Raw genomic sequence first — 19,639 nt, forward strand, 5'->3', positions numbered from 1 at the left:
AATGACCGAAGCACAGTGGCTTGAGTGTTACAATTTTCCTACCATTAACGTCGTATCACAGAATCCAATGAAGTTAAATGAAAATTCACCAAATCTGAATCACTTTAATGAAATTGCCATGTTATTTATTTTGATTGCAGATGGCATAATTTTCAAAGATAATTAACTCCATCCTTTCTGTGTTCACAATACATTGTTAACTAGCAAATAAATCACAATTTTAAAACCGTGATTCTTTTTAGTGGAATTTTTTTTAAAAGGGGCAGCACAGTGGCTCAGCAGTTAGCACTGCTATCTCACAGCGCCAAGTACCCAGGTTTGATCCCACCCTTGGACGACTGTCTGTGCAGTGTTTGTACATTCTCCCTCTGTCTGCATGGGTTTCCTCCGGTTGCTCCAGTTTCCTCCCATAGTCCAAAGATGTGGAGGGTTAGGTGGATTGGCTATGGAAAATGCAGGGTTTACAGGGATAGGGTGGGGGATCGGTCTGGGTGGGATGCTCTTTGGAGGGTTGGTGTGAACTCAATGGGCCAAATGGCCTGCTTCCACACTGCAGGGATTCTATGAATAAGGAGATACAAAAAAAATTAAATGTTCTTTTCTGCAGGGAGACTGAAAACCATTTAAGCTGTTAGTTTACGGAATCGTGGTCAGAGTAACAAAGACACTTATCAAGGCCTTAGTACCCAATCCAACCACAGATGACTGCTACAGCCTACCAATCTACCCAGTGACATTGCGTTGATTGCATTGATCCAGCATTGGTTGCATTAGATTCTTAGTAAAGGAAATAATTTGTACAGTGACTAAGTTTGTTTTGGCAACCTATAAGCAAACTTGAAACAGAAAACCTCACGAGGAGTAAGAACAAGCAATATTGGGCTTGTAATTAGAGCTGTGAGGCTCTAGGCATTATTGTGAATCCTTAGTATAAACATTCTTGCTTTTCCATGCTAAGGGTGAGATTAGGAACAGGAAGGACTGTAATACTTACCTTGACCTTTTCTCACCCTTCTCGCCACGACTCAGCTATCAAGTTTCATACACTGGTGGGCCTGACTCAATGTTGAAATCATATCATGGCAACAATGATGACATTATTTGAGGAATTAATTTAACTAACAATTTAAATTAATTCATCATCTATGATGAATTAATTTAAATTGTCACAAATGGGGTCAAATTAATTAATCCTGTTATTTTAACTCCTAACTCTACAACACCTACTGGAAATGCAAGAGGAAAGAGGAAAGAGGGAGGGGCTGGTGGTTAAAATTGAAGCCTTGATTGGGCAGGGCCAGTATACAAAAGCAAGGATCACAATGCAAGGTTATTTCTTGCATAATTGAGATGATGTTGCAGGGAGCATGTATCAAGGCCATTCCAGTGATTGGAGCAGGCAGCACAATTGATTCAGTTCAACAAACAACCTGCCCTCTGATCACTCTGTGAGATAATGAAACTGTCCCCTTTTATAAAGAGCTGATAACAGAGTGGCTGTCCTGCTATACCAAACAATGCCTATTCAGACAGCCACATCCTGTGGATTGCCAGGTAGTATTCACTGATTGGACTTTTTGGTTTGTTTGAAGATTTAAAGTTTTGAATCAGATCCAATTCAGTATCTGCTAAATTGGGCTCCAGTTTGATGAATAATCACCAAAGAGATCCCACTCTTACCAAATTCCAAATTAGCACTTTGTCCTTGGATCACTGTGTTCCCTTACTGTGCAGGGAGCAAAGTTGGGACAGGCTCCAGTTGATGGAGAGGCCAATCAGAGGAGTATTGAATAAAAGGAGAAAAGTGTCTGAGACTATTATATCTCTTTTATACAAAGAAAAAGTGTTGAACAGAGCTTTTCTGAATTTTTGTTTTGGTATGGTAAGTGTCTGAAATCTTGACAAACACCATTTATAGTATTATTTCAAATATGTAATTTGTTGAAAATGAACAGTTTCTAAATATTTTAAGCCAGCTTTGGTATCTTGATAGTTACTCAGTAAATTAACAACTGTTATTTCATGTAAGTAATGTTTTGATGTATCATGTATCAATACATTTAATCTGCAAGTTCTTAATCAAGACAACAAAGACTGTAATAAGAATGTTAACATTTTTTTTTCCTTATTCATCTAAGGGTTGAAGGCATCACTGGCTAGGCAGCATTTATTGTCCATCCCTAATTGCCAAGAGGGCAGTTCAGAGTCAACCACACTGTTGTGGGTCTGGAGTCACATGTAGGCCAGACCAGGTACGGATGGTAGTTTCCTTCCCTAAAGGACATTAATGATCCAGATGGGTTTGCCAACCATTGACAATGGATTCATGGTCATCATTAGACATTTTTTTTTTAAATTCTAGATACTTATTGAATTCAAATTCCACCATCTGCTGTAGCGGGATTCAAACCTGGGTCTCCAGAAAACTATCTGTGTCACTAGGTTAACAGTCTTGCGGTAATACAACTAGGCCATTGCCAATAAATAAACAATTAGTAAAACAGTCATGTTAGGTTTAAACTTTGTGCTTAAGTTTCAAAAATCTATTAAGTTAACAATGACCATTTTCTTAGTTATGCCATTTGCAATGATGCCCTATTTTGATACAATATCACATTCTTAAGGGAAATGTGGCTGTGAGTGAGTGGGCCCCTGATTTCATCAGAGGACCTATCAGTTGTTTTGCCACTGCCTGGTTTCTCTGCAGTTGTTTGTAACTTGCCAGACTGGTATCTCACGGGCTCAACAACTAGCAGGTGAGACCCTGATACATCAACATGGTGCTACCTGACATGATAATGGAAAACAAAATGAAGCAAATCGACAAATAAAATCAGCAAGTTGGCTAAACGTTAAATGCTTTTTAGTAAATCTTCTAAAATCTGAAAGTACTGCAGATGCTGTAAATTGGGAGCAAAAACAGAAATTTCTGGAAAAGTTCAGCAGGTCTGGCAGCAACTTAAAATTCTGAGGAAAGGTCACTTTACCCAAAAATGTTAACTCTGGTTTATCTCCTCAGATGCTGCTAGATCTCTTGAGCTCTTCCAGCAACTTCTGCTTTTGCTTCTAAAACCTAAACTGGTGAATCATCAGACGCCATTTCTGCTACCTCCAGCAAGATGCCACCACCAGACACCTATTCCCCTCCCCTCCCTTGTCCACGTTCCGCAGGGACCGTTCCCTCTGGGACACCCTGGTCCATACTTCCTTCACATCTACACCGTTTTCTTCCCCCCACCCCCACCCCCAACAGCCCTACGTCAGCTTCCCCTGTAACCGGCGAAGGTGCAACACCTGCCCAGTTACCTTCCAGGTGAAGCAACACTTCACCTGCACTTCCCAGGATCTAGTCTATTGCATTTGATGCTCACAATGTGGTCTCCTCTACACTGGGGAAATGAAGCGTAGACTTGGCGACCACTTCGCAGAACGTCTACGTTCTGCTTGCAAAAAAAGACCCTGAACTCCATCTCCTACCGACCTACCTCATCCCGCCCCCTTGACCTGTCCGTCCTCCCTGGACTGACCTATCCCCTTCCTAACTCCCTACCTACACTCACCTTTCCTGGCCCCATCCCCGCCTCTTCGACCTGTTTGTTTCTTCTCCACCTATCCTCTCCTCCATCCCTCTTCTATCCGCCTCCCACTCTCTCCCTATTTATTTCAAAACCCCCTTCCCCTCCCCCTTTTCTGATGAAGGGTCTAGGCCCGAAACGTCAGCCTCTCTGCTCCTATGATGCTGCTTGGCCTGCTGTGTTCATCCAGCCTTGCACCTTGTTGTCTCGGATTCTCCAGCATCTGCAGTTCCTACTATCCCTGAACTACCTGTTGCCTGCCACTTCAATGCACCACCCTGCTCCCTGGCCAACATCTGTCTCCAGCTTGCTACGGTATTCCAGTGAAGCCCAGCGCAAGCTGGAGGAACAACACCTCATTTTCCACTTGGGGACCCTACAGCCCTCCGAACTCAATATGGAGTTCAATAATTTTAGGGCCTAACCTCTCCCATGTTCCAGCCCCTCACCCCACACACCAGGCCTTGTTACCACATAGCCTGCCACTACACACCCCCTGTTGTTAGTCACTAACAGTCCCCATTAACAACTATTCACCCTCTCAGCCTGATCGTTAGCAACTCCTTTGTCCAACTGTCTTTCTCTCTCTTTGGGCTCTATCCTATTGTTTACTCCCTACCCCACCCACCTCCCTATTTTCTGCATTTAAACAGACGTATTTCCCAGCCGCCATCAGTTCTGAGGAAGGGTCACCGGACCCAAAACGTTAATTCTGTTTTCTCCTCCATAGATGCTGCCAGAGCTGCTGAGCTTTTCCAGCAACTTCTGTTTTTGTTCCTAAACTGGTGAAAGTTTGCTTACAGATAACTTGGAAATAAATTGTTCATTTGGAACTACTGTTAGTCCTGCAAGAACTTAGAAAGCAATAAATGGATTTTTGTGTGAGGATCAATCCACCTTCCATTGGAAAACATTTTTTTCACTTTTTCTTGGAATGTGGACTCCACTAGCAAGGCCAGCGCTGTCCTTGAAGATGTTGGTGAGCTACTTTTTTGAAAGCTGATGTTTCCTCTACCCTCATGATGCTGTTTTTTGTTTTTTTTTGTTTCTACAGTTTATTTAAAATATGTATTTATTTAATGTGGATAAATGTTTCACAGAAATTTTGACCTTTTTGAGAACGCAACTAGATCGTTTCAGGCAAGCAGCTTTAAATTCAAATTGGCCTAGGATCAGAGCAGTCAGCCAAGTTTACTAAACTGGTACGATTATCTAAATGCACAAACCTCAGGACAGAATTTTCCCAGGTCTTAAATTGTGCAGGCAATGGCAAGGAAGTTGAGAAAAATACCATGAGAATAAAAAAAGTTCTGTTTGAAACAGTCTGTGAATCACAGATCATTAGGGTAGCGTGAAGACAGCAGTCCCAGAGCTGAGCATGTTGAATTGGGGCTGTCCTCCTAACTCCGACCAGGAGGCTGGCCCACAGTCAGTCCTGCTGGGTTGGCCATGGGCAGGGACCTCATCAGGGACAGTGGGGAATTCAGCCCTGGGGGAAGTGGGATGCTCAGGCCTGGGGTTGGGGGTTCATTTGGACAGGGTTGCTGAGGAAATGATGATGATGGTGAAAGGGGCAATTCCAGACAGAAGGGCAGGATCTCCTCAAGTGTAAGAGAGCAGGAAGCTGCAGAAGGGGAAAGGATTCAAGCCATTTGCAATCACCCCACCCTCTGTATAGTAGCACAGTATTGGGATTTAGAGTTGCACCTAGATGGTTGTTTATGGAAAAGTCTATTGAGTATTTAGTATTCTTTTGTGAGAATCTAACACTAAAGACCATCTAGTTAGCTGTAACTTTTCTTTTTGATAGAAATTTATTTTTAATTAAATGGCTGCTGGGGGGGTAAAAAGGGCAGTGAGCAGGTCGTATGCTTCTGTTATGGAAAGGGACATTTTTTAAAGTCCCTGATGAGTAAATCTGCAGGAAGTGTATCCAATTGTAGCTCCTGTTAGACTGCATGTATCAGTTGGACACGATTGAGAATCCTGCAGGATGCAGACAGAGTCATAGTCAGGTAGATGGATGGGTGACTGCGTGGATGGCGCAGGAGTCCCTTCTGGCTCTCCCCCGCACCACCCAACCCCCCACCCCAAACCTAACAAGTATCCCATTGAGGACTGAGGGGGTGATGGTTTGCCCATCTGAGGGATGGCAACAGCAGCAACCAGAGCAGTGGCACCACAGCTGGCTAAGTTGTACAGCAGGGAGGACCAAAGTGCAGTTGAGCAGTAGTAATAGGGGTGCCTATAGTCAGGGGCACAGATACATGTTAAGATCATCAGATGCTGATGCTGCCACCAGACACATCATCCCCTCTCCCTCCATGTCTGTCTTTTGCAGGGGCCATTGCCTCTGGGACACCCTGGTCCACATCACCACACTGCATCTCCCCTGACACAACAGCCCTATGCCACCTTTCCCTGTCACTGGCAAAGGTGCAACACCTGCCCATTTACCTCCTCCCTCCTCACTATCCAAGGCCCCAAACATACCTTCTAGGTGAAGCAACACCACTTCACTTGCCCTTCCCAGAATCTAGTCTACTGCATTCGCTGCTCACAATGTGGTCCCCTCTACATTGGGGAAACAAAGCTTAGATTGGGTGACCACCTTGCAGAATATCTACTTTCTGCTTGCAAAAGAGACCCTGAGCTACCTGTAGCCTGCCACTTTAACACACCACCCTGTTCCCTGGCCAACATCTCTGTCTCAGGCTGACTGCAGTGTTCCAGCGAAGCTCAGCACAAGCTGGAAGGACAACATGTCATTTTCCACTTGGGGACCCTGCAGCCCTCTGGACTCAAAATTGAATTTAATAATTTTTAGGACCTAAACTCTCCATGTTCCAGCCCCCTATCTGACAAACCAGGCCTTATCACATAGCCTGCCATTACACACTACCTATTGTTAGTCACTAACAGTCCCCATTAACAACTATTCATCCTCCCAGCCAGATCATTATCAACTCCTTTGTCTATTCAACTGCTCTTCTCTCCCTCAGGGGTGTATCCTACCCTTTACTCCTGACACCACCCCCCTCCCTATTTTCTGCATAAAACTGACATTTTCCCAGCTACCATCAGTTCTAAGGAAGGGTCACTGGACCTGAAATGTTAACTGATTTTTTTTCTTCACCGATGCTGCAGACCTGCTAAGCTTTTCCAGAAACTTCTGATTTTTGTTCCTGATTTACAGCATCTGCAGTTCTTTCGGTTTTGTTTGCACAGATGCGTGTACCTGTGGACATGAAAGGGACTCCAGGATGGTGTGTTGCCTCCCTGGTGCCAGGGTCAAGGATGTCTCTGAATGGGCATGGGATGCTCTCAGAAGGGAGGCCAAACGTATGCCACAAGAGTGACAAGGCCCTGCAAAGGAAGTTCAGGTAGTTCAGTAGTAACTTGAAAATCTGGACCCCTAGGGTTGTAATCTTAGGATTACTCCCTGTGCCTTCTGCCAGTCGGGCTAGGAAGAGGGAGAAAGTACAGCCAAATATATGGCTGAAGGGCTGGTGCAAGAGGGAGGACTTCAGATATGTGGATCATTGGTATGTCTTCCGGGCAAGTGGCAGGAGAAGTTGCACCTAAACAAGAGGGGCATCAATATCCTGGCAGGGAGCTTCTCTAGTGCCACAGGGGGATAGGGGCCAGAACAATAGGTCAGTAAGTGAAATAATCTAGGAGTAATTAGAAACAAATGCCAGTAAGGCTAAGAAGAACAGACAGGGAAATGTTACTGAACATGGCAGGACTGATAGTCTGAAATGTATTTGATTAAATGTGAGGTGTATGATTGGTAAGGTAGCTTAACTTAGAGCTTGAATTAGTACATATGACTATGATATTGTAGCTATTACAGAGACTTGGTTATAAGAGGGACAAGACTAGCAGCTTGATGTTCGAGGATTTTGATGCTTCAGGCAAGATAGAGGAGGTGTAAAAGAGTTGGGGGGAATTGTTACTGACAAGGGAGAATATCATACCTGTACTGAGGGAAGACACCTTGTGGGATGATACTGTGCCTTTAAGAAATGTGATTTGTCCTGTTTCTCTTGCAGAGAGGTGCTGTCACACTTGTTGCAAAATGTCTCCTTTAGACAGGCAGTTTATAAATAGCTTGGAGCTATCCCTGAGTTTTTTTTCATAAATAAGACAAAAATATCATAAGTGGGTGAGGTCAGGGCTTACATAGACCCAAGAAGGCTTCCAGTTTGGCTTTAGTTCGTTGGGATGACTTTTTCTAGCTGCTTGAGTACTCTGCTGCTGGAGTGAAGTCTTAGATAGAGAGACTTCCTCTTTAAAATCTAAAGGGGCAGACTGTGCTTCTTTCTTTTGGACTGGAAAGAGACAGCATGTGGGAATCGTAACTGCTTTGCTGAATTGTATTTTTGGCAAAGGATGCTGCTTATTGGAACAGTTGATGATTAGTGGTTATATAACTTATTATCTTGAGTATTTCCATAGAGTAAAGTGCGTTGTTTTTCTTGATGTATTTTACCTGTTTTAAGAATGAAGTGTGTTTTGATTAAAGCTGGTCGACCAATTGAAGCATACCTGGAACATGCAGCTTACACTTGCCTTTAAAAATAAAGTTAGGTTCTTGGCTATCTCCATAATATACTTTGCAGGTCTGGTCTGTTCCATAACACTTGGAGGGCTCATCCAGCAACTCCATATAGTAGAGCTTAGAAATAAGAAGGGTGCAATCACTTTAGGGTTGTACTACAGGCTTCCCAACAGCCAGCAGGAAATATGAACAGACTATGGGAAAACGAGAGCAACAGTGTTGGTAATTTTTAACTTTCCAGATTTTGACTGGGATTCCCTTAGTGCCAGAGGGTTGGATGAGGGGAGGAGTTTGTTAGGTGTATCCACAAGAATTTATTTAAGCAATATGTAAATAGTCCATCTTGGGAAGGGGAAAATTGACCTGGTTTTGAGGAATGAACATGTCAAACAATAGAAGTTTCAGTGGGGGCGCCCTTCAAGAACAGTGACCGTAATTCCATAAGTTTTAAATTTTGTATATGGATAAGGATAAGAGTAATCTTCAGGTGAAATTAGTGAATGGGGGGAAAGCTAACTGCCACAATGTTAGTTAGGAACTGTGAAATGTAGATGTGGGGGTGACTGTTTGAGGGTAAATCTACCTCTGACATGTGGGAATCTTTTTAAAGGCCAGTTAATCGGCTTCCAAAACCAGCATGTTCCTGTGAAGGATAAGGATAGCAAGATTTGGGAACCTTAGATGAGAAGAGAAATCATGAGCCTAGTCAGGGGAAAAAAACATAAGGTTTAGAAAATTGAAGACAGATGACCCCTCAAGCAATATAAAGAAAGCGGGAAAGAACTGAAACAAGGAGATAGGAGGGCTAAAATGGACCGTGAATTGACCTTAGCAAACAGGATTGAGGCATACAAGGACCGAGAGGGTAGGTCCACTCAGGACAAAGGAGGGAATTTGTGTGGAGTTGAAGTGGGTGACATCCTTAATGAACACCTTGTGTCGGTATTTACAGAGGAGAAGGACCTGATAGTTGGTGAGTCTAGAGAAGGGTATGTTGATTATTCTAGGGCATGTCGATATAAAAAGGAGGTGGTGTTGGGTGTTTTTAAGAGCATGAAGGTAGACAACTCCCCAGGGCTGGATGGGATCTATCCCAGAATGCTGAGGGAGGCAGGTGAGGAAATTGCTGGGACCTTGTATGAAATCTTTGCTTCCTTTTTAGTCATGAGAGGTCCTGGGCAAATGGACAATAACCAACATTGTCCCTTCATTTAAGAAGGGCAACAGGGATAATTTAGGAAATAATAAACCAGTAAGCCTTCGTGTCAGTGGTAGGGAAATTATTCAAGATGATTCTTTGAGTGTTTTTAAGGAAGTGGCTGAAATGATTGAGGACAGAGTAGTGGATGTTGTTTACATGGTCTTTATCAAGGCTTTTGACAAGGTCCTTCATGGCAGGGTAACAAAGAAAGTGAATTCACATGGGATCTATGGTGTGCAGATAAGATACACAAAGGTTGGGGAGTTACAGATACTGAGGAGGATTGACAGAGGGTACAGGAGGATACAGATAGGTAGGGGACTTGGGGGTGGGAGGGTAGGAGTAGGAAGGTGGTGGGAATAGCAGATGGAGTTTAATCCAGAAAAATTAGGTGATGCAATTTGCAAGGTCTAACGTAGGTGTGAAGTATACAGTAAATGGAAGAAAGTTTAGAGGGATCTAGGCATACAAATCCACAGTTCCCTGAAAGTGGCAAGACAAGTGGATAAGGTGGTCTAGAAGGTATATGACATGCTTCTTTCCTCGATCAGGGCTTAGACTATAAAAATTGCTAAGTAATATTGCAGCTGTATAGAATATTAGTAAGGCCACACTTAGAATATTGCATACGGTTCTGGTCACCACACTGCTAGAATGATGTGGGAGCTTTGGAGAGGGAACAGAAAATGCTTATCTGAATGTTGCGTGGCTTAGAGGGTATTAGCTATGAGGAGACATTGGACAAACTTGGTTTATTTTCACTTGAACATTGGAGGCTGAGGGAGTGACCTGACAGAAGTTTACAAAATTTGAGGTATGGATAGTTAGTCTTTTTCCCCGGGTAGAAAAGTCAGTTACTATGGGATATAAATTCAAGGTAAAAGTGGAAAAGTTTAAGGGAGATGTGAAAGTTAAGTGTTTTTTTTAGTGTCCAGAATGCGCTACCAGAGGAGGTGGTAGAAGCTGATACAACAGCAATGGTTAAGAGACATCTTAACCGATACATGAATAGGCAGGGAATGGAGGGATATTGAAGATGTAGAGGCAAAAGAATTTTAACTTGGGAAGGCATCACGTGTTGGCGCATGTTATAGGTCAAAGGGGCTGTTCCTGTGCTGTACTGTTCTTTGGTCTGTGCTCAACATGAGGAGAATGAATAGCTGAGAAGGCCATGACAATTTGCAAAACCACAGGCTCAGGAGATAAATGGAAATCACTTCACATAGGATGGAATCAGCCCTGACCTGCAGCTTGGGCAGATGGACCTTGTGCTGTACTTGGCCTTGTTGGTCTGAAAGACTTGGCTGGCCATCCCCAGGGGCATTTGGATCTAGCTGACCCAGGTCTGCTCAGTCATACCTAGATGCAGCCTTGCTCCCCCCAACACCCTGCCTCAGCTTCAGCATCACGGGGTAGCAGGGGCTGAAAACATCAGGCATTCCTAAGAGGGAGCTTCTGGGTATCACGTATGTGACCTTCTTCCATTGGATGTCTAAGGGCACTGATCTGCTTCCCTGAGAGGAAGGGACACCTGCAATGAGGTCAAGATCCCTTGGCACCTGTTGATACTGAGCACTAATGCCTATAGCGATGGACTACAGGTCTGTGACACTAAATATGCTGGACCAGGGTCTCCATAACAGTAACTAACTTCTTCATTGAGTCATGCTGGAGGCAGCACAGCATGGATAACATTGTTGGAGTTTTCCATAGAGTCATAGATTAATACAGCACAGAAATAGAATCTTCAGTCCAACTGGTCTGTGGCGACCAGACATCCCAATCTGACCTAGTCCCATTTGCCAGCTTTTGGTCCACATCCCTCTTAAACCCAGATGTTGCATTTTGGTAAGGCAAACCAGGGAAGGACTTTTACACTTAATAGTAAGGCCCTAGGAAGTGTTGCCGAACAAAGAGACCTAGTGGTGCAGGTGCATAATGCCTTGTAAATGGAGTGGCAGGTAGACAGGGTGGTGAAGGAGGTGTTTGGGATGCTTGCCTTTGTTGGTCAGAACATTGCAGCTGTACAGGGCACTGGTTAGGCCACCTTTGGAATACTGCATACAATTCTGGTTGCCCTTCGATAGGAAGGATGCTGTTAAACTTGAGGGTGCAGAAAAGATTCACAAAAATGTTGCTGGGACTAGAGAGTTTGAGTTATAGCGAGAGGCTGAATATGCTGGGGCTTTCTTCCCTGAAGCATTGGAGGCTGAGAGGTGACCTTATAGAAGTTTATAAAATCATGAGGGGGGCATGGACAGGGTGAATAATCAAGCCTTTTTTCCAGCGTTGGGGAGTCCAAAACTAGATGGCATAGATTTAAGGTGAGAGGGGAAAAGATTTTAAGAAGGACCTGGGGGGTAACTTTTACACAGGGTGGTGTGTGTATGGAACATGCTGCCAGAGGAAGTGGTGGAGGTGGGTATGATAACAGCATTTAAAAGGCATCTGGAGGGTATATGAGATCGTAGGAACTGCAGATGCTGGAGAATCCGAATATCTTTCAATCCAGTTCACCAATTGTCTCTGGCAAATCAGCCTGATATTCCTGAGCCTTGCTGGACATTTTGACAAAGTCTAAATGGAATCTTTTTCTGCCTGGGTCTAAGTAGGTGACTGGTCTCCAGTAATTGAGTGCTAGTGACCTGAGGCGTTTCTTCCTCAACCGGCTGAGACATGTCAGTGATTTACTCATCAGCTTGACTTCAGGACATTAATCTGGATAGAGAACCAATGGAGGTGAAAGTCTGAGCTGGTGAACAATATGGGTGAAAGCTTTGTCCCAGTGTAACCTCTAAAGGCTTGTTGCAGCTTCCACCTCAGATGTGGAGGTAATTATCGGTGTCACTGGCCTCTTTCTCATTCCAGTTTGCTGGGTGCTACTATTTCCTACATGAGAGGAGAGGGAATTAGAAGTGAGAAAGGAGTATGAGCTTGTCCAGTATTAGAATGTGTTAGTGTGGAGTTAATCTAAGAGCAGTGCAGCACAGCACAATGATGTTCACTTAGATATTTGCTCATGGAAGGCCCTACATGGACATTGCCCCCTTCTCCATACAACTCCAGCATTTTCTCTTCTTATGGAGTGAGGAACATAATGTTTGCCACCCCACCACCAATCTTGGCCCTCTTTACTCAGTGATGAGATGTTTTTTCCCCCCCCCTGCAATGATACAAAGGAAGGGATTGCATGATCTGTTCTTTCTGATGGGTCAGTTTCTGATCTGTTTTCAGACACTTTTGTGGTCTTAAAATCAGGATTGCCAAATTGTTGATGGACAGACAAGAAATCTGTGGCCCTTTTTTCTCACTTTCTAGCTTTACCTAAATAATATCCGAGAGGCCATTTTGAATATTAGCCACAGCAAGCACGAATGTTTCTATGGAGAGCAGAGGTAAAAGCAATTTCATTTCTTTGTTATTCAAAGATGATTATCCACCCATCTAAAGACAGCACGTTAAGACGTAAAATTAAAGATCGCCTTATCAGTGCATTTGTAAGAAATGGAGAAGATGAGTGAGATCCTATAAAAAAGCACTCTCTCACTGATGGTGTTTAGGTCAAGGTCAGGTCCCATCCTATCATCGTACAGTCAAGAGTTGCTGCTCCCTCCCTAACTTCTGATTTACAACTAGCTATTGTCCCTTCACCCTCCTGGCTTGAGCTGCAGACTCTACAAGATGCTTTCAGCCCCGAAGCTGCTTTGCTGACAAGAACCAAACTGCTCCTTCCCACTTTCAGTTACAGCATGTGAAATGTGTTACTATTAAAATGTCAATGAATGTGATACTAAATGACAATACAGTTCACAATGTTATAGAAAGCAGATTATCAGAGCCAAGGCACAGTGAGGAAAGACCATTGTCTGATGTCATTCTGCTGAAGTTATTGGACCCTCCCAGTGATTTTTGCACATGTAAGAGATGCCTTTGTTTTGTTTGTTGGATAGTGTCAAACTCCAAGTCTTTTTTGCTTTCTTCAAATGCTGCTGTACAGAACCAAACTGCTTCAGTGACTGTTTGTTTTTTTTTAGTGAATAAAGTATGTTTTTGAAATTAAAAAATTGTTAATGTAGAACTGCCTGGGCAAAGTCAATGGCAGCCAGCGATGAGTCTGTTTTTAGAGGCTAGCTTACCAGATGACTAATAAAGCACTTGTGCTAAATGTTGTATATGAACAGGAAGATTGAACTAAACATATATCAAATATACATTTGACATCCAAGTTATATATTACAGATAGCTTGCATCTTCCTGAATGTAATTTCTTTAATATCTTTATATTAGATTTCATTTTATGTATTGCAAGCTGAAGTGATTTAAATCCAACCAACAAAGCTATTATAAGTATTAGGAAAGGGTGGAAATAATCAACAGGACAGAGAGCATCTGTGTACTTAGTTGAGGGCTTGGTTACCAGCAAATGTGAAAAGGTGAAGTCAGTTGACCCACTTTTAAATTTCTTTAATCCAGAAGCATGTTCTGAAAGTCATCTTGTGAGACACAGAAGACAGACATCCTATACATTGTTAGTACACTTGCTACTGCTTCCTGGAGTCTTCTATTTTTCTTTAGTAACTTAGTGAGTATCTGACAAACAATTAATTTAAAATTATTTTTTAAGCCTCATCTTAATTTTACAAATGTTCCTTTTATTTCTTTATCAGCTGTCTTTAGCAATAGAACTAACAAGCTTTCAGCCTTTCAGATATCCTCAACACCCATTTGCAGGAGCTGTCCACATCAAGAACTGGAGTAAGGACACAATTTATTCTGGAGGATGTAATTTCATAAATGTTGCCATTGTGGTTTACTATGTGATAGCCCATGTAACAAATACCAGATAGTTGGGTTCTGTTGCGTCAGTTATCTTGAAGTTTATTTACAATACTAATCACTACCTTACACACGCAGACTGGGTTCTGTGCTTATTGCACATTTTACGCATAATTGACCAATACACTAAATCCATTAAACAGAGAGCAACTGCAGGTGAGGGCTCTACCTTTGCACTGGAACATCACTTGTCATGTACCTGCCTTAAAAGGTAAGGTCCTCACTGGTCGGCAATCTATGCTGTAATATAACAAAGTATGTCTGTCTGTGAAAGCAGAATCCTATTTTAAATGATAACATTACTGTAAGTGATAACTTTTGGTATACATTTTCTTCTGATGTTGTTCCACATAACATGATCCAACTATAGTGCTTGCTCTTTTCAAGATCTTCAGGATCCCCATGCAAAATATTAATGGCATGAGCTAAGAATTATGAAGTACTGCAGCACTGCAAAATAACATTGATCATAGAATAGTTCAGAAAATCTAATCGAATAAAGGGTCATCAAATAAATAAAAAACATTGCTGACTTTATTTTTTATATTAGGTAATATGGGTAAATTGATTGTTCCACACAGCACTTTTGGCTAAGACAGTTGCATCTTTTAATAACTTTCCAGTTCAAGCACATTTATATTTCTGGACAGATGATATGAGTTCATGTAAACATTTGTACAAGTAATTTTTCAGGACTAACAAATCATTGGATTATTGTCAAGAAAACATCTGTAGTGAAAGTGGAATTAAAACCCCTGTCAAATCTCCACAACTCTCCAATAAATTCAAGATTAGTTGATTGGGGATTAAATGAAAAATAATAATGTTCTTTAATGTGAAGCAGCTGCTGGAGAAATGTTAGTTCCACAGTGTAGAATTCTAACTAGAGGTGTTCTTTGCTTGTCTAGTGGTAGGCTCCATGGAAATTCATTTGAGTGGCATTTTGGTTGAAGCTTAGGTGGCTGGAGGATAAGGAGAGCTAGTGACATTGTGATCATGTCACTAGATTAGCAATCCAAAATCCCAGGTTAGTGTTCTGTGAACATAGGTTTGAACCATACCATGACAAATCAGAATTCAGTAAAAATCTAGAATTAAAGAGTGAGCCTAATGACAATCTTCAAAACATTGCAAATTGTTGCAAAAACCCATCTGCTTCACTAATACCCTCCAGAGGAAATCTGCCATCCTTGGACTACATGTAACTCCAGACCCAGAGCAAAATGGTTGTCTCTGGGCAATTAGGAATCCATCATAAATGCTGGCTTAACCAATGATGTCTATATCCCATGAACAAGTTTAAAAAGCATTGCCTGCAACTAACCTGTTCAATGGCCAAATCTGTTTTCAGATCTGCATGGCTCCAGCTGTAAATTATATGGTGGGGAGTCCTAAATCATCACTAAATAAACCAACTATTGCAATATTCGTTAACAGACTTGACCACTTTATTTCCCACTTGCCTACTTTTTAGAAATGCTTTAACAATATTCCCCTTACCTACTTAACTGTAAATTTTGAATAGTAATATGATTCATGCAAACTATGCATTCTACATCCGACTTGCCACCAGATAGCTATTAAGATTGGTGCATCTGTACATATTCATATTTTTTACATAATTTTTGAGCAATGTTGAAGTGCAAATACAGAGGTGTCTCTTCTTAATACATAGTAGACATTCTTTGTATTTGAGCATTGATGGTGTCAGCAAGCTATTTGACCACAAGAAACATTGTCTGTCAACTATATTGAAATTGCCAGTTGTGGACAATATATCTGCATCGTCTAACTTTTCTAACATATGCTAACTGCTTTGTGTGCATTTTGTTTTAGTTGTAATAGTTACCCTAGTCTTTAATTTAGTTTGTGTTTTTTCTCATTTGGCATGCTTTGTTTTATAATTATGACAAATACAGTACTGACTATGGCTGATATTGATATTCTTATAAAGTAGCAAGTTTTTTGTGTACTGCATGTGGAAATAAGAAAACTAATGTGATTAAGTTCTGACTAAGTGAAAGTAATAGTCACAGGAAAGACCATTAGGTAAATAAAGCACCATATTTGGCCTTTTTATAAGCATATGCATACTAGCTTTGAATGATGTAATTGGCCTAATTGGACTGAGGGTAATGTGCTTGTACCACATGTGTAGATGGTCCACTTAACCTGCATCACCAAAATGACAAATATAGTACACAACTGATGCAATCAACATTGTCAGAGCAACCATTAGAATTGCATGATGACTGTGGTGATTGTTACAGAGGGTGGGTTATATAAACATCTACTAAATCAGTGATTGGACCAACTGCATGGACTGTGTAAGAAACACCATCTTACAAAAAAGTTTAACAAACTTCTTTTATTTATATGCACAATGCAATGACGTAAATTTATGCTTGAATGTGTCATCACATTACTTGCACTTGTATTCCTTTCCTTCCTTAGCTGTATTGGATGATATCCAGTTTTAGGTGGATGCAGCTTCCAGTACTTTACTACATCATCTACTCTTCACTTTTGGACCTGGACTAATTTTTAAACTCTTGACCTAAACGGGAAGAAGACAGCACAGAAATAATGTTGATCCACTTATTTATGCTGGCACTCCAGCCACTGCCACCTTCATCTGAGCCTTTTCCATAGAGGAAGTACATGCTCGGTGCCAAAGGGATCCTCTGATGTATATAAGACAACCCAATTGGAATTTCATGGGACTAGGCAATCGACGGTCAGCCAGCATCCCTTTTATATGGGTCACTTGAAACCGCTGACAAAATGCTCTCGGCATTTTCTTTCATATCATTTCCTTTTTCTTGTTGGGCTTGGAGCATCAGGCCTGTAACTTCCTGGGCCAACTAAATCCTTGTGGCCAGGATTTAGGGGCCATCTCCCAAACTGCTCGCAAACTCTGACATCACTTTGTGCAATGTGGGAGCTGATGGATGCCAGTGTTATCCAAGGTGATCACATCTGCAGCAAGTGCTGGCTGCTTAGGGAATTTCCGCTCAGTGTTGAGCTGGAGGCACTACGACACATCAGGGAGAGGGTAATAGGAACCTGGACATTCTGTTGCAGGAGACAGTCACAACACTTTAATTACAGAAGTCAGGGGTCAGGAGGAAGTGACTGCATGTGAATTGGGTATGGTAATTCATAATTTAGCTTTTGGAGGAGCCTCAACCAGAGCACAAAGTTCAATAGTTAAAGATTTCTTTCTTAGTCTTGAGTTGACAAGAGCATAGATTGTTGGGAGGATGAGTGAACTGACTGCCATTCAAGTGGGGGGAGAAATGAGAAATCTCTCTGTATAGATGATAGCACAGTTAGATACTGAGGGACAGATACTGTACTTTGCAACAATCAGAGTCCTAAAGGCTATGTTGCTTACCTGGTGCCAAGATTCAGGACATGTCTTCTGGGCTGGAGTGGAACTTTGAGCGGGAGGGGTAAGATCCAGTCATTTTGACCCATATACATTGGTAGGACTAGGAAAGAGGGGTTCAGCTGAGGGATTACAGGCTAAATAATAAAGTAGAACTACAAAGGAAATAGTGGCCATACAAATTGGCATAAGGTCAATAAGATTAGAGAGGTAAATGTGTGACCCAAAGATTGGGTTGGTAGAAGTAGCTTCTGATTCATGGGGCATTGGCAACATTACTGCGGAAAGAAGGAGCTGCTCCACTAGGACAAGCTTCAGTTAATCCGTTCTGGGACCAGTGTCATGACTAACCTTTTGAACTGGATTGCATCAAAGGCTTTAAATGAATCAGTGAGAAGAAAGCTTCATTTGAAGGGAAGTTTAAAGAAATGAGAAAGCAGGGGTATGATGTAATGAAAAAGTGAATGATAGTCAAAGTGTGAGAGGAAAGGGCATGAAATAAAAGGAGGAAAGCACAGCAGAAATTAGAATCAGGGTAAGTCATAATCATGAGTGAAAGATTAAAGCCCTTTATTTGAATGTATACAGCAGTTCTAACCAGATAGATTAGTTGATGGCATAAATAGAAATAAGTGAATGTGATGGAAACATGGTTTCAACTGAACAAGACTGAGGGCTCAATATTTAAAGGTGTTCAACATTCCAGAAGAATAGGTTAAAAAGGAAAAGGGGTTAGGATAGCTTTAACAAAGAAATACAAAGTCATGAAATAATTGAGGTCTGTAAGAAAGGCACTACAAACGTTAGGAGTGACTTTAATCTGCATATTGACAACATGAATCAGATGGATAAGGTTAATGTGAAAGTTGAATTCGTAGATAGCATCAGGGATTGTTTCTTAGAGTAGCACATTGCAGAACCTACACGAGGCAGGCTATTTTACATTGAGTTATGTGTAATGAGGTGGGATTAATAAAATGTCTCATAGTTAAGGATCCTCTAGGGGGTAGATATCACACAACATGGTAACATTTCTAACTCAATTTGAGGGAATGCAAGATGAGTCACTAATCAGTGTCATCAATATAAATAAGGGCAGTTACAGAGGTATGAAGAAAAAGATATCTAAAGTGTGCTAGAACAATAGACTAAGGGGAATGCCAGTCGATGACCAGTGGCAAACGTTTATCAGATATTCCGTAACTCAGCAAAATTTATTCTGGTTAAAGGACTTAAGATGAACTACCTCGGTTAACAAAGGTGGTCAAGGAGAGTATTCAAATCAAAGCCATGGTATAAAATGTGGTGAAAACTAATGGTAGGCTAAAGGATTGGGATTACATTAGGAACCAGCAAGAAATGATTTATTATGAAAGTAAATTGGCAAAGGAGAAATAAACAAACAAGAACCTGAACCGGTATATAAAATGAGTGCAACTAAAATAAATGTGGTACCCTGGGAGGATGAAATTGAGGAATTGATAGCAGCTGGTGGGGAAGTGGTAAATTTAAACTAATACTTTGCATCAGGTGGAGGACACTATAAACATCTCAAACAGCAAATAAATAAGGTGTTAGTGGGAGAAAAGTTCTTGTGACAGGCAAAGTATTTGACAAACGAATGGGACTAAAGGCAAATAAACAAGTTATCAGAGTCTTATTGTTAACATGCAAGGGATATGGCTGCAGAGATATCAAAGGCATTGACTGCAATATTTCAGAACTCATAGGATTCCAAGAGGGTTCCAACAGTTTGGAGAGTCATTAATGTGAAGCTCCTGTTCAAGAAGGTAAGGGGACAAAACGAGGAAATTACAGGCAACCTGCAGTTAGCCTAATGTCTATTGTTGGGAAAATGTTAGAGGCTGTTATTAAGGGAAAAAAAAATAGCAGGACACTTAGAAAAGCTTAACACAATCAAGCAGAGTGAACTTGAGTGGCACAGTGGTTAGCACTGCTGCCTCACAGCACCAGGGACCTGGGTTTGATTCTAGCCTCTGGCAACTGTCTGTGTGGAGTTTGCACATTCTCCTTGTGTCTGCTTGGGTTTCCTCCGGGTGCTCCGGTTTCCT

This window comes from Rhincodon typus, chromosome 4 (assembly GCF_021869965.1).
Source record: "Rhincodon typus isolate 14 chromosome 4, sRhiTyp1.1, whole genome shotgun sequence".
Classification (NCBI taxonomy): domain Eukaryota; kingdom Metazoa; phylum Chordata; class Chondrichthyes; order Orectolobiformes; family Rhincodontidae; genus Rhincodon; species Rhincodon typus.